General features: G+C 48.6%; 1 protein-coding gene and 1 long non-coding RNA gene across 3 annotated transcripts in view; one reads left to right on the top strand and one right to left on the bottom strand.

Moving 5' to 3' along the window:
- The window catches only part of PLEKHG1 (pleckstrin homology and RhoGEF domain containing G1), a 206,883-nt gene that overhangs the window by 100,412 nt on the left and 90,562 nt on the right, over positions 1-15,909 (top strand). The window contains exon 1 of one of the 2 annotated variants that reach the window (XM_028509825.2): positions 14,403-14,563. The exons of the other annotated variant lie outside the window; for it this stretch is intronic. The gene's annotated coding sequence lies outside the window, so the exon portion shown is untranslated. Of the gene's footprint in view, positions 1-14,402; positions 14,564-15,909 lie in introns of those variants that run through there. 2 annotated transcript variants of the gene reach the window in all.
- LOC118500372 lies at positions 13,382-14,393 on the bottom strand. The gene is made up of 2 exons (XR_004902940.1): positions 14,240-14,393; positions 13,382-14,081 (listed from the first exon to the last, which is right to left on the bottom strand). It is a non-coding gene; the product is annotated as an uncharacterized LOC118500372 (long non-coding RNA).

Raw genomic sequence — 15,909 nt, forward strand, 5'->3', positions numbered from 1 at the left:
ACTACTTGGTGCCTTTGAACTTGCTTACATGCTATCATTATCCCTGACAGTACAACCAGGTTAATTTCGAGTCAGTTTGGCTGACTTAGTAGAATCTTCACTCTGGTGAATCACTGTGGTGATTTTCATGGGGAGTTTCAGAAAGAGTCTAACAACAGCAAGAATTTTTCTCTTGGCCCTTGAATTTCAGAGTTGAAGAATATCCTCCAACTCCGTTTTTTACCTGTAAGAATGTTGGATATCACTCTTAGTTGATTCTTGAAGTGAGGGAGGAGATGGCCAGGGCCCCAAATGCAAAGTCGCATGTACGCAAACCACACCCTCCACTCTGGCCTCGGAGGGTGGGGTGCACCTGCAGATCACAGGCACTCTTAATTTCACCTTGGGCTTCAGACCCGAACCTTCATCCACTCCTCACAACAGCACGGAGCTGCCCTCATGTGGCTCCTTTCCGAAGAGCCCAAGTCTAGACACAGAGGTGGCTTTTCCTACAAGTACATCACCCTGGCTCCAAACCTGATTTCTGATTAGTTCTGTTAATAATCTTCGATTCCTCTTTTGGGGAGACTTGAGGTCTCCGTTTTATCAGTGACCCCATAAAACCTTTCTTCTTTGGGGTGATGGCATAGGGAAGACAGAGGGAGGGGGTGGGGGCTGGTAGCCACTGTGAGCTCCGCTGCAACCATGGTTCTGAACCTTTACGAGGCACAGCAATCACCAGGGAGCTCAGCTATCCGTGCCCATTCCAGGTGCCCATCCCTGGAGATTCTGATTCCGTGTGCCCAGGCCAGAGCCAGCAGTCCGACTGCTGCTGAAAGTGCAGCTGGTGGTGACCGTATCAGCCAGCCTGGGCTGCCAGAGCACAATACCACCACAGACTGGGGGCTCTAAGCAGCACACATTTATTATCGCCCATTTCTGGTGGCTGGAAGTCCAAGCTCAGGGTGCCAGCAGGGCTGGTTTCTGGTGAGAGCTCTCTCCCTGGCTCGCACATGGCTGCTGTCTCGCTGTGCCCTTGTGTAGCTTTTGCTCTGCGTGCTGCAAGGAGGGGGAAAAAAGCTCTCTGGTGTGTCTTCCCCTTCCTATAAGCTCTCCATTCCCATCAGATTAGAGCCCCACCCTTGTGGCCTCATTTAACCTTAATTACCTCCCTAAAGGCCTCATCTCCAAATATAATCACATCAGCGACGTCAGTCATAGGGTTTCACATGTGATTTGGGGGGTGGTGGGGGTGCCCACCATTCAGTCCACAATAGTGATTTAAGAGGCATTGGACCACACCTGCAAAAAGGCTGGTTTCGAGTGTGTGCCAACCACCGGAGATTTCATTTGTCAAGCGTTTAGTTTACAGCGCCATCCTGATGAAGGGTGTATTAAAACGTCTGCATAGATCTAAATCTCTGTCTACAAAACATATGTAAATGCAAAGTATATTTTGGATGCCATCAGAGCGCTCACGTTCATAGATAGTAAATGGTTTTGCTCATCTTCAGAGAAACTTTTTTAAATTAAATCATGGAGTGGGATTTATTGATGCAGAAGAGACAACTCCTTTCTCGTCTCGGGGCACCCAGGAGAAAGCCGCACTGCATGCCCACGTGCCAGGGGCCGGCCGGGAGGTGCGCGGGAATGAAGTCATGGCCCCTTAAACACGTTTCCCAGTGGCGAAGACGCATGCCAGCCGGTTAGGCAGTCTGCGGTGTGTTAGACGCGCTCGGTGCGTCTCAAGTCTGCAGCAGCTTTTTCCCTCGGGGAAGCTCTCTACGTCTTGCACATCAGGCGGGGGGAATGGAGCCGGGTGTGTTTTTCCATCCCCCTCCTCCTCCTTCCCTCGGCTCCTGAGGGAAGAGATCACATATCAGAGAGTTTCTCCTTCAGAAAGGCTTGGGCACCTCTGCAAGTCCCCGTGGAGGCCTCTGGGTATTCAAATTTTATCCGCAGGGTTCAGAAAGAAATACACACTGGTGTGGGCCGCAGGATGGGGTTTCCCCCTTTCTAGGAAAAGTGCCCCTGGTTAGTGCCTCTGGCCGTCGTTTTAAATGCCGAGTGTCATATGCACAAGTGCTCTTCCAAGTCAGGGGCCTGCTTAGTCCTCTTTTTTTTCCTTGCCCATAAACCCAGGCTCACGGCCCTTATTTATTTGGATGGGACGAGGACCTCCAGTTCTAAGTCTCAACTTCTGTCCGATGATTTTTTAAAAGATACAACAAAAAAACAAGGTTGTATGAGATTAGGATGTGATATGTAAATTTCGACATTTATCGTTGATCTTGGCTTGTTTTTCAGAAGAGTATCAGCCGCGAAGCCCCACTTCAGTATTTGTAGAAGGGTCTTAGGGGGCCGGATCCCCAAGTGTGGCCAGATACCTCAGTGTGCCGTTCCTCCAGCTGTGGGTTTTGAGTTAGTGTCCCAGGATTTTTCGATGTCAAAAAGTATGACACCAAGCTGTCGGGGTGTTTGGTTTGGCAGAATTACCAATTAGACTGTTTCTTCTATCTTAATTCCTCCACAGAGACCCTGAGCAAATTCTCACATTTATTGATGTGCTGAAGGTTTGTGAGAGAGCTACCAGGGTAAAGACTTTGATTAACATAAAGAGTGAAAAAAAAATGAAAGTAAGGGTTCTTGGGGCCCAATGGTGAAGACAGCTGAGATTTTCCAACCCACAGTTCATGTTCTCCCATCCTCCTCCCCGTACACATGTGCCCCTCACCCCCCACTGAATCTGTCCTTGCTGGTTCTGATCTTAAGGCACCTTTTTTCCCCCCTAATCTTGTATAGCATAACAAACAAGTGGTATTTTTAAGTCTTTGTTTCATTTTCTTATGACTCACAAATTGAAGAGAGATACATTGTTCTTACCAGGTTATTTCTAGTAATCTGCATTCTAAAACAACTAACCTAGATACGGTGCAGTGTCCAACTCTGTCCGTGTGTGTAACCCAGAGTCAGATTCTCTAGGCTCCAGGGACGGGCACATCGTGTAAAGGAGTGAAGGGGGACTGGTGTCCGACTGAAGGGAGTGGTGGGGACTGCGGCAAACCGGAAAGCACGAGGCCAGGATGCTGGGAGCGAGCTCAGCTCCACCTGCCACCGCCGAGTGGGAATGTAAGAGTGGCGGTGACTGATGTTTCCTCCTGCTTTTTCTGGCCTCCCTCGTTCCCAAGCCAAAAAAAAGTCTTTCTTCATTTGTACATAAAATCTCCTGACTTTGAAAATTTGGTTCCTCAATTGAAAGAAAGTTAAACCCTGTGTTGACAAACAAGTCCTCAGGTCACCCCCTGCCTGCTCGGCCCCAGATCACAACACCCCGGGGCAGTGAGGCCTCAGCTCCCACCAGCCCCCACCAGGCCCCTCCAGGCCCCACCAGCCCCACCAGCCCCACCAGCCCCGTGGGTACTGGCAAGTCACACAAAAAGACTAAACTTTGCCAGCTCCGTTTTCCCTTCCCACCAGCACAGGGTGAAGACCTCACCCCCTCCCCTCTATTCCAGGGCTGTGCCTCCCTGGCTCCCCGACTCCCTGCCCTTTGCCCTGGGCTGCTTACCCTCCCAGGGCCCTTGTCCTGAGACATTTGGAGCCTCCAGGCTTCCCGGGGGAGTTCTCCTCGTGGGCCACCCAAGCCCAGGTTGCCGAGGCCACCTTCCTTTCTCCATGGGAAAAGGGTTCCCTTTCCTCTCGTGTTTTCTAAGTTGGTTGAGATGTTACACTCTCTCTCTCCCTCTCTCTCTTTCTCTCTTTCTCTCTCTCTCTCTCTCTCCTCCCTCCCCCCCGCCCCCAGTCTCTTCTTTCTCTGGGGCATTTGTAGGCTGCCGGGGTGCCTGGGCTGAGGTCAGCTTGAGTAGCTGCTCCTCATGAAATCAGGAGCCAGTACTTCCCCTGACCCTCATGGCTCTGTGGCTGTCCCTTCCCCAGCCCCTCCCAGTGCCACCGACTCTTTCATCACCATCAGCTCACTCGCCTCCATCCCCGTCCTCCACACCCCACACAGCATCTGCCACATACCCCTGGATCCCGGTTTCAGATATTGTCAGATTCTCTCTCTCTCTCTCTTTTTTTTTTTTTTTGGAGCCATCTGAAATAGATCCCTTGAAAGTCAATTCATCACTCAGTCAGTGAATCAAAGCAAGTCAACCAGGTTCCAGCTTGGGGGACAACTACAGAGAACGTCACAGTCTTACCTAGTTCCCACGAGGCTCAACCAGGACACCCACTGCACTGAATGGGCTCTGATCACCGTGACTGCATGGGTACTTAGAGTATGTGCGCCCCTCAGATCATTCAGAGCAAGCCATGCTTCTCGTTATCTGTAAATATAGGAGCATAATTTTTGCAGTTGTACAGTTATATCAGCTTTTATGTTGCCACTATTCCAGGAGTATATGAGGCCAGGTGCGTGGCTGGGCTGCAACACCAAATTATATATCCCTGTGGTCGGATGAGTTGTTTCATAATCTTCACTATAACCTTGTTTTCAGAACACGATTTTGCAGAGAGTGGAGATGAGGTCACTAAATAAGTAAAAGGCATAACCTTGATGCTAGCTAGACATTGGCTTTCTGCCAGATGATGTTCATAATTTTTGTGGGGAATCTTTCTGTTGAGAATAGTGGAGTCAGGTGTCTATCCCAGGTTTGGCCACATGAGGCATTATGGGTAATTGAAAGCAGATTCCCCGCACAAAGGCCACATGCTCCCGGTTTTTGCATCAGCGCATGGTCACCTGACTGCATAGTGGGACCACGTTAAAGATCCTCGTGTTATGTGGGAGCCTCAAGAGAGACTGCTGGTGGGCCATTGTGTCTCCCCATCATCCAGGACCGTGGACTCTTAGATTTGTAGATTAGGGAAGGGTTCCTGAATGTCACAGACTCCAGAGTTTTCATGTTGCCAGTCCAGAGCCACCTGGAACCCAAAGAGGTTAGTGACTTGCCCGAGACGACAGAATGGTCCAGGACAGCAGAGATCCCACACAGCCCGACTCCAGGTCAGGTGTGGTGTCCGTTCCACCTGTCATTTCACGGGCAGTACATAGCGGTTTGGATTGAACAAATCAGTTCAGCTTCGGGGATGGTTTCTGTTGCCGCGTCACTGCGATGATGACCAGCTGTCATGGTGAAAACCTATCGCCCCAGTGCTCCGGGAGCAGCATCACCGCCTGGGGTTTGTCGTTCTGTCACGTCTTTGTTGGACAGACACCTGAGCAGATGTCTCGTGTTGGGAGCCATGCCAGCACTGGTCAGTTATCCCCAGCTGTGGGTGTGCTTGGGCAGAATGGTGACCCAGGGATCCTGGGGAATACTCAAGGCTCACATGTTCACGGCCAATCCATAGGCCCCCTAGAAGGAGCAAGACAAACCAAGTAGGGCGACCCCTCCCCCATCTGTCCTTCCTGACCCCTGGTCCTTGAGGGCCCCTCGGGTGTTCACTTGAATCTGCTTGTACTGTAAAAAGCGCCTGACGGGGAAGTTTACGATGTGGTTTACCTGCAACCACACCTTGTAAGGGGCCCTGTCCAGACAGACGACTGGGCGAGAACAATCAAAGCTGCTGCCCAGCAGCCCTGCCCACTGTCTGCAGGTGGAGTAAGGAAAGCCAAGAAGAGGGAGGCTGATGTATGCAGAGAAGGGGGTCACCCCAGAGTGGAGAAGGAAGTGAGAAGGTACTTTAATAAGAGGGCACCGTTAGCAGTAAACAAGTTATTACTCTGGCATGCGCAGCATATTGGCAAACAAGGTTGTCCAGAAAAACATCCGGATTGGGTGGTCACTGTGGGCGTGACGCCAGGTGTATGCCAGCCGTCCACACTTGCAGGAAGTCAGACCGCCTGGGCAACCTCTTCTCTCGGCCTGGCTTTCCCTAGTTCGCCCCTTCCCGCCTTCGGAGGTCACACCTCTCCTGGAGGGAAGCCTTCCGTGAGCACCCGGCCCCGGGCCGGTCCCCCACCATGTGTTCGTACAACGCTCCGCGCCTCCCCTGCATGGCCCCCTGGTCGGCGGACCATCCAGTGTCTGTCTCCTGGCCACACGGCGGGCCTTTGAGGACAGGTGCTGTGCTGTATCTGAAAGTGTGATTGAGGAGAAGCAGGGCAAGCGTTTATTTTCCAGAAGACATTCTCTAACACTGACATTTTTCAACGTTTTTTTTAATAGTAGTGAATTGGCAGAATTGTTAACATTCTGCGAACACTGCGGCCGCCACAGGAAAGCAGGATCTTGAAGGCACAGGGAGACAGTGGTGAGAGGGGGTGCTCTGTTTAAGTACCATCCAGCCCCCCATAGCTCTGGGGTAATGTTCCCCACCCCCACCCCCAGCCCATCAACCCTGCCTCCAGGAATCACTACGGGTAGTTTCTCACTATATATGGGAATGAGGAGGCATATGCTATGGGACACTTGGTAGCATCTCAGATAATTAAGGCAGCTCACAATGGGGGCGAGGTGTGGTCTGTCTTGTGCTTTCCTGGAGTGGCCTTTGAAGAACTTGGGCTCAGTGTGGGAAAACACTTCAAGGATTAGAACTGCTCCGGAGTGTGATGGACTGGTTATGTGAGCAGGGATCACGTGCCTGGTGATTGACAGGATCCCAGCACAGCGCATGCCTGATGAGCTGTTATTGTAAGTGCTCATTCACACAACAGGTAAGTTCGACTGGAAAACCTCGGAGCATTGATATACTGTTACCATAGGATTTCAATCCATATATCCCCTACTCAAAATAAACTCCATAAAGGCAGGGATTTTTTATCTGTTTTCCTCACTGTCATAGCTTTAGTGCTTCATGAAGGCCTAGTCTGGCACTTTGTAGCTGTTTAATAAATATTCATGGAGTAGGTGTAATCAGTAGATAGCAAATTCAAAATGTGTTTCTGTGGGGAGGGCTGGGGGGTGGGCCGGAATGGGAGTAAAAGACAGAAAACTGTACTTGAACTATTAAAATAAAAGAGAGAGAGAGAGAGAACTATGTTTCTGGCATTGGATAGGTTCAAATCCAGTATTTATGGCATTGACCCAAACCAAGCCTGTCAATCACAAAAGAGGCTAAGATCGGGCAGTAAAAGCCATGCTCAACATTCCGACTGAGCCTGTGAAGTCCAGCTGTGATCCGCGTGTCAGGCCAGCCTGCAGTTAGTGTGAAGCTGTACCAGTCCAGGAACTGGCCGGAAGCGGAAGTAGCTCAGCCGGTCCAAATGGAGAGGTTAATGCAGGGGCTGCTTCCTTACAGGGGGTGTGGGGAAGGGAGCTAGCAAGGAGTGGGAAGCACCAAGAGGCTGCAGCAACAGCAGGACACTTTAACCATCGTTCTCAAGGACACCCTTCAGGGACCCCCAAGGGCCAAGGGAATGACAGAGTTGAAAGTACCAGAACCATGGAGGCCAGACAGCCCTGGGTGCCGCCACAGCTAGGTGCTGGGCACTCGACCCCTGCCCATGCCCTTGTTGCTCTCTGCTCTTTTTAAAATAAATTTATTAATCAAATTTTTTTTTAGAATTGTCCCACTTCTTTATGCGTTCATTGGTTGATTCTTTTATATATATATATATATATACACACACACACACACACACACATACCCTGACTGGGGATCGAACCTGTAATCTTGGTGTATTAGGATTCTGCTCTAACCAACTGAGCTACTCAGCCAGAGCCCGTCTGCCTCTTCTCTTTGTCTTGTAACATTGGTATCTTCGGTTACCCAAACCCACCTGGAAGCCAGTCAGCAGGGGGCAGTGCGTGCAGACCTGGACAAGGCAGAGGAGGGGGGTGGTCAATACATGGGGAATAACCATCACATCAATTTATTCTGTCCACCTTCTACCTTAATCACACAAGTAATACACATTCGTTCAAGAAGATGCCGAGACTGGATGGATCACAGTGAGGGAACTCCCCCACGGTCTCACCTCTTAAACCTCTAGATGAATGTTTTGACTTTTTCTCCTTCTTTCTCTTTTTTTTTCTTTTATGTACTTGTAAAGGATTTGAACATTTTTTATTCAGAATAAACCCAAATACATCTGATTACACTTGTTTCTTGGCCTAATTAAGATGAAGCCCGTGGCCAACAGAGAGCTCTGCTTCCTCCCCTTTGTTCTGCGAACATAAACAAGTTACTTCATGCACCTCTGTGGGAACCAGGGATTAGGCAAGCGTTTGGACTCACAGAATCTTTCAGCGAGTTTGGCTCTCAGCTTGGATACCAAGTAATTAAATATAAGATGAAAGACGAGTCCAACCGAGCTCGCTCTCCGAGACGGGAAAAGGAAACACAAGTGAAGGCAGCCGCGCTTAGCTGGATTTCACTGTCAACATCCAGTTCCTGTCCCCTTCGCGGAGCGCTGGGAGGGCGTGTGAAACGAGGGGGAAAGACAGTTGAGGAAGACAGAGCCAGTGCTCACTCAGCACACGGTTCTTGTGACATCCGCAGCGTCCCACACTGCTTCGGCGCACCAGCCACACTTGTCATTATTTACCTGGTACCTGTCCAGCCTGCTCCACGGGAGCTCCCAGAAGGCAAAGCCTGCGTCCGACCCCTGAGCCCGGCACGGAGCCTGCTGTGGAGCTTGTCCCCAGGTAGCAGGGGTGACAAAGTGGCGGATGTTCTTAAAGTCCAGGGAAAGTCCGGTGGGTGTCACTGTGTGTGCCCGAGATCCGGAAGGCAAAGACAGGTGTTTAAGGCCACTGTCCCAGGACACCTAAGGTTAGCAGCTCCTGTCGTCTTCTTTAGTTAAAAATAAAAATCCTGGCAGGTATTAGGTCACCTCAGCTCCTTTGGAGAAGAGTAACTTCTGCTTCCCTGAAGTGGGAACTATATTTGGCCTTTTACAGATTTCTTCCTGCGTGGGGTTGCCCTCATGACTTGGTGCAAGAGGCCCAAGGAAGGAAAAGGAAGCTTGAACCACCCACTTCGGTTCGAGAAGTTAGCCAGCCTCCCCCGGGAGAAGTCTGTTTGCTCTCGGATCATACGTGTAATGGTTAAGCTATCAGGCCCTGCGATGATGAAAGTGGCCTTGGCATTGGGGGAAGAACACCATAGTGGCTACCCTGAGGGGCAGCCATTGCTATGGGGAAGATTTGGAACAGCCGCCCCGCAAGCTCAGCTCCTCACCAGCGCTGCTTTTGGTAATTGTCTCTAAACCTTCCATCGCAGGGTCTGGAGACCAGGTCTGCAGCTGGCCAGGTCGCACTGAGCCATCCCCACCTCTTCATCACCTGGGGGGTGTGGGGGGAAGCTGGCCAAGGGGCCTGGTCCCTCTCCTCTGCTGAAATGTGAAATGGCTTTGCAAGCTCACACAGAGGCCGTGAACCTCCATGGGTGCACTCTGAACCTATAATAGATTTTCATTTTGATTTTTATTTTGGAAAATAGTGCCGCAGGACTTCAGCAGTGTGTCCAAGCTCCTTCTACACATTCAGGTATATTTTTTAAAGAGAGCTTTCAAAGTATAGATGGTGTTGAATGCCTTTCATTATGAATGGATTAGATGCGGGTTATCTCCTAGAAAAAAATGTGTCTGCAAACAGACTGCATTCTTAGAGGGATAATTAGCTCATTGTGCTCAGCACAGAGAGTCCCCCCCCACCCCATGGTGTCCTCAAAGATGGGACTGATCTAATATTGAAAGCCAGAGGCTATTTGTAACATATTGCTTGCTTGATATCTAAAAATTGTTCGGTTCAGAAATAACTAAGACTCAATTTCATTGTCTCTGGATAATAAAGACCAAAATAGCCTAATAAAAGAACAGAGCAGAAAGTAGAGCCAGTGATTGTCCCAGATGCAGGGGAACACACCCCCAGGGGAAACTCCTGGGACCACCAGATGTCGGAGAGCGAGGGTGTGCACCCTTCCGGGCCCCTCGGTTTTCAGGGCAGACTGATGTATGGTGATGTAAACCGTGACTTGATTGTAAGGTAAGGGGGGGTGGGGGGCCTGAAAAGGTGTTGTGAATAATGGGTTCTATGTGTTTGTTTTCTAAAACTCTATGGCCGTGCATCCATACAGACACATTAGTGCCATAGGGGACAAAGAATTATATTTTCAGCCGGAAAAATTCAATCCTGGCAACTGGTCATTCTTTATAGTTTGGTTTCCATTGTCAGATTCAGTATTCCAGGACAGACAAAAATAGTACTTTCCTTTCATTTCTCCTGTACCTCAGTGCTCTGTCTGCCTCAGACTTATATGTCTTTTGCCAAGAGTAAACACTTTAACTCTGTGAAGACAAACTCACTTACCATTAAAACCATTTCACTTTGAAAATAGTCCCTTAGGGAAAAGAAAAACAGATTCACTTGTTTGTTTGTCTAGCAAAATATATCATTTGCTCCGTATAGCAATTGCAGGGCGGACTTTATAGTCGGGGACCTTTTCTGGGTTTATGGTAGCGTGTCTAGAAGAGCGTGTATAGGTTTTCAATAAACAGCCCTGCAGTGCAGAGGCGCCAGTACATCGCATCTCGGTGTCCAGAGGGAGGTCAGCGTGTCCTCCTACGGGACATCAGTGGGGATGCGTGACGCCTCCCGGCATGCGACGGACTTGACTATTTATCATTTACTTTGTGGTATGCACTTAGAAAATGTAATCCCACGCCTTAGTCTTTCAAAGAAAAAGTTCCAATAGACCAAAAAAAATTTAAGAACATTTTGTCGGTGGCCTGCCTTTTAGAAAACAGTTGGTTTCACCGTTTGTCTTGGGACGTGTGTGTCACAAGGACGACGTCTTAAATCACAAGGGAACCAGGTTCGCCCCCTCCTCCAGCATTTACACCATCATGCTCCATAGACAGACTATGAGTTGTGTTTTGAAGTACGCCTTGTAACATCTAGGTCTTTCTGTCTGAAAAATGCAAGATTATTTTTTAAGCCTGCCTCGTCCAGTGTGGATTACAGGAAGCGAGCTCTCCGCTGGCATCTGCAAAGTGTGTGCAGGCCGCTGCCCTCCCTGCTCTCTCTGGCCCGTCCTCCCGGCCTCCCTCACACAGCTTCTGGGAGCTGCTGCCTGGCTGGCCGCGGAGTCAGCAGAGTGTCTCAACTAGGTCAGACCTGGTCAAGCCTGTAGGGCCGCAGGCTGTTCGAGCTTCGCCCCCTCTGCCTCCCCGCCCCTCCGGACCGCCCCATCCCCACCTCCTTCCTGAAAGGCCTAAAAACCCCTGGCAGGACAGGCAGGCTAATTCACACTACTGCCACAACTGTGACAAGGACTCCCTTGCCCTTCCCGGAGGATGGTAGAGTCTTAGGACATTTACCTGAAACCAAAGAGAGCTGGTTTCTCATTGTGGAATTCCAGGCCCCCTGGCAGATTTCCAGAAAGGGATGTTTTTCAATGGCGGGACTCTCTGGTCCTCCTCCAATTAGGCCACAAGGCTGGCCTGCACCGAGCCGGCTGGCTGGACTGTCTCCTGCTGGCCGTAGACATGTCCTGTGGGTGCCGGGTCCCACGCCTGCTTCCTGATTGTGTAACCAGTGCTGCGAGGGAGGTTCACGAGAGCTGTTTTCCTGTAACTAACTATCTTTTTCACCTGACAGGGCATAAATGTACATTGTGTCTGTGGCCAGTCTCACTATTGTTTACAAAAAGATTTTGCTGAACAGAAACAATCTTGTCGCCCACTGTTAATATTGGCAAATACGTAATGTAGCAAGAAGCAGCCAGGATGCGTATTTGTGCCTTTCACACGTCTTGGGGTGTGTGTGGCTGCATGCATACAAGTCTAGTGGCAAGATAGCCAGCTGGACACCTGCCAGAGGTGTTAAAACTCCCCCGTGACCCCTGTGTGGGATGTGAGATGGGAAGGACTAGAAAGAAAGTCATGCAGAGCTAGGGGGAACGCAGGGGTTAAGAAAATACTGAGGCCCAGAAGGATCCTCTGCTCAGGTGTGAAAGAGCCTTGAATGTTGCTCAAGAAATGTAACTTTCTTCTTCCTTTTTTCCCCTCTCTCTGCTGTTATGTGTCTGTATCGTCCCTCCCAGGGCCCTATACACCATTCAATTGCTAATTCAGTCAGCAAATACTTAGTACTGGGATAAATATAAAGGAAAAAAATGTGTGTGTGTGTGGTGTGTGTGTGTGTGTGTTATTGCTTTAAAAAAATCCTTTTAATTAAAAAAAAAACTAGATTCAAAATACAGTGAGCCCTCAATGACTGGGAATAGACTACAGGGTAGTTCCGGCTGCTGGCAAGTCGTGGGAAAGGTCCTCACTGATTCAAGTTGATGATTTTACTAAAGCAAGAACTGCAGGTGAACTAACAAGTGACTGACCCAGGGGACCCCATGTGGCTTGTGCTGTCCCTTCAGAGCTGTCCGTCAAAGCTGAGTCACTAGTGCAACGCGGTTTACAGAATGCCCAGCATCCTCACTCCAAGTAACTTTGCTGTTTTCGTTCACTTGTAACATACACAGCCTCTCTCAGAAATGGCTTTTAAAAAAAAGTTCCTTTGCAAAAAAAAAAAAAATCCAAGTACCGTACAATGATACTTTATTGGAAGATAAAAGTAGTTAGCTTGTGGTCTGGGGATTTGCACAGAAAACAAATGAGCCAAGAAGTGAGCAGCCTCTGTGTACACCTGTCTAAGAACTGAGGTCTTGTATCTTCCTCTCGGATGTCTAATCTGCAAGAAAGGGAGACTCCCTGCTCCCTAGGCTGACAGTCCAGGCAGGAGAGAGGCAATTAGGAAAGAATTCAGTATGAGACCACCTGATACTCAAAGTGTGGTGAACAGCCTTTCAACAAAAGGACAGAGCAGTGGGCGGGTGGTGTTGTGCAAAATCAGGTGGAGCTTTTAAGGCCTGTGTTGACTCTTCCTTAAGTAGAAACATGGTCCTGGGGATTCATTTGGGGGGCAATCTAGGTCTCTGTGCACCCTCAGAATGGAGGCTTAAGAGTCCCCCAAACCCAGGGAGGACCCTTCCTTTCAAGCTGCCATTTGAGCATCCATAAACTAGTGATTTCCATCAGGCTACTACACTTTGTGGGGGAGAAATCATTGCAACAAGTTACAAAGGAACTCGCGCAAATTTCCATCCAAATGGCTTACTTAAATAGGCCTGTATATGTTCAGCCTTATGTGAAGGAAATGGGCATTAAAACAAATTATCCTATTACGTTGTTAGTTTAAAATCACTTAATAGGCATGATAGAAATGGTTATATTAAAGATGATCAGCTAACGTTATTTTCCATAACCACAAATGAATGCGTTAGCTGGAACTCCCATTCACAGGATGTTGATTCCTCGTTGAGTTTTAGATGTCTGTACATGGGCATAATCCATATTGAGTTTTGGCTCCCTGGTGCACTGGTACCCATTTTCAATAACATTTTTTGTACTTCTAAAGAGCTTCATCTAAAGAATTCACTATCTTTTTCAAATGTGAACCCTTTGCATCTCTCTTTCTTTAAAAGATAATAAGTACTTTAAAACTGACAGGTGGGCTTAGGGACACCAAAGCCCAAAATGATTCGAAAGTCTGCCCTGCTGAAGTCGGGACTTCATCATTCTGCCTTTACTTCGTAGTATTTTCCACTACCAACCACAGAATGTAGCTTTTTCTAAGAAATGCCCGTAAGTTTACATTTTAGATATTTGTCTTCAGATAGATTTTAAAGACCGTTTTTAAGCAAAATCAAGCTTTAATATATTACCATTTCATCATGCTTACTGGAGACTGTGCTAAATGTCTCATTAACGAACAGAAACTAAGCGTCCAAACTTCTCCCAGCTGGGTGTTACTCATTGCCCCGCCCCCACCCCCTAAACCTCGCTGCAAAACTGGAAGATGTGCCCATTTACTTTGAAACAAACTTATAACTCAGGAAGTGAACTTGGAAATATCCAGAGACCCCGCGTCTTTGGTGGACTTGAATGAGAATGGCGGCGGGGCCGGGAAGGTGAAGCCGGCGCAGCTCCGGGCACAGCGAGGGCTGGATTTGATGTCCGCAGGAGAATGGCAGGCGCGGGGTGTTGCTCAGCGAAGTGTGCATTTTCAAGTTACCCACAGTGGTGTCTATTGTCTTGTTTCTCAATTGGATGATGTCATGTTTCATTTAAGGCTCTCCGTGATGCTGAAGTCTGTGGTCTGCACACCAGGGGGGAAAAAGGCAGTGAGAAAGTTGCCAATCAGGTTTTTGTAAAGCCTTTGTGTGTGTGTGTGTCGGGTTTGGAGAGATAAAAGCTGACTCATGCAATATTTCCACGGAAGGAGCTGCACGGACTAGTAAAAGCTTCTTGTTCTACCTGCCTGAGCCTCCGGTGAGGTCACTGCATCAGCTGAAGGCAGACGATGCGGCTCAGCCCGGGAGAGCGCAGGTAGGCGCTAACGTGAGTGCGCCCCAAAGAAGCAACGCCGGAGTAACTCGCTGCCTCCCCCCCGCCCCCCGTGGGGCAGAGGGAGCCCCCGCCCCCCCCCCCCATCCACCGCGGTGAGAGGCGGTCGCAGGGGGGTTTCTGCGCCACGCCGCCGCCGGCAGGGACAGCAGCTCGCCCGGATTCGTTGCAGCTGTCCTGTTACAACTGCGATCTGTGGCCAGGAGCGCTCCAACAATGGGACTAGTCTGGAAGGTGATTTTGTTTTTCCTCCCTTGGATCTGCAGTCTGTCTTAAAGGGCTTTTGCTTTGTGTAGGTGTGATGTTTGGTCATTCTTTAAAGTTCGGTAGAGACACCTAGAGCACTGGTGTTTGGGATTCTGGGGAGAGAGCTGAAATCCGAAGTTGCCCTGCATGGAGTCCTCAGCATGTTAATGTGCTCTCTTTGTGAGGCTTATGCAGGCTTAGCTGGGAGACGGAATCAGTGTTTGCAAATTGGAGGCTTAGCAACCGGAGTGATGAGATCTAGTCGGAGGCTAGGGGTGACCAGGGTGGACTCAGTAAGCGCAGTCTCCATTTTGAGTGTTTATTGGTAAGAAATACTTTTGTGAGGAGAAATAACTGGGGAGCTGGAGGCATGGATTGTACTCAAGTCTGCTGCACACTGGAGTCTGATTTTATTTTGGTTTATTAATTTAGTGATGCTAATATATTTGAAAGAGGTATATATTCCATGTTCCTTCTTCTTAATCATATTGAACATAAAAATCAGTTATCTTAATTTAAGACATTTAAGCATTTGATACAAATTGAAATTGTGATTTGAACTTGTTTAGATCATTTTTTCAGATTATAAAAGTAATACATTTGTCGAAGAAAAGTGATATTTGCAGATAAATATCTAAGTAAAAGCATTTATTCTCTTAGTAAAAACCAATGTTAATATTTTTATTGTATATCCTTTTAATCTTTTTCTAGTGTGGATAATAAGTGACCCTGTAAATTCAAAATTGGGATGACATTGTAGGTCTGTTTTATAAGTGGTCGAAACCTGCTCAGCTGTGTGTTCTGACCGTCTTCTCCACCCTCACACGTATGAAAGGGCATGACATTTAGTAGTCCGATATTGGCCCTTCCAGACGGGTTTATTTACTCAGATCTCTATTGTTAGACACTTTGAATTCACTTCCTCCTTTTTCTCAAAGAAAAATGTTTAGTGTACTTTATAGATGGATTTATTTACTCAGTGCGCTATTGTTAGTCACTTGGATTTCTCCTCTTCTTCCTCCTTTTTTTTTTTTTTTTTTTTAAGAAAGTGTCATTTAGGCTAATGCCCCCCCCTCTGCTGGGCAGCAGCAGTCCTGGGAACCGAGTGTGCTCACCACGGACACACTCAGCGGACACACTCAGCCTGCCTGCGGCGCTCTCACTGGGCGGCCGCTGCCCCGAGACTCATGTATATTCCTGCACCAACAGGAAGATGCTGTGCAAAGTGCAGCTGGAGTATAGATTATTATTTAGTCTAAAGTAAAAGTAGAGTTCTGTAGCCTTCGGAAAGTCAGTGATGCGTATTTCATGACCCAAGACCCGGCATTAGTAGG

Source organism: Phyllostomus discolor, chromosome 4 (assembly GCF_004126475.2).
Source record: "Phyllostomus discolor isolate MPI-MPIP mPhyDis1 chromosome 4, mPhyDis1.pri.v3, whole genome shotgun sequence".
Lineage (NCBI taxonomy): Eukaryota > Metazoa > Chordata > Mammalia > Chiroptera > Phyllostomidae > Phyllostomus > Phyllostomus discolor.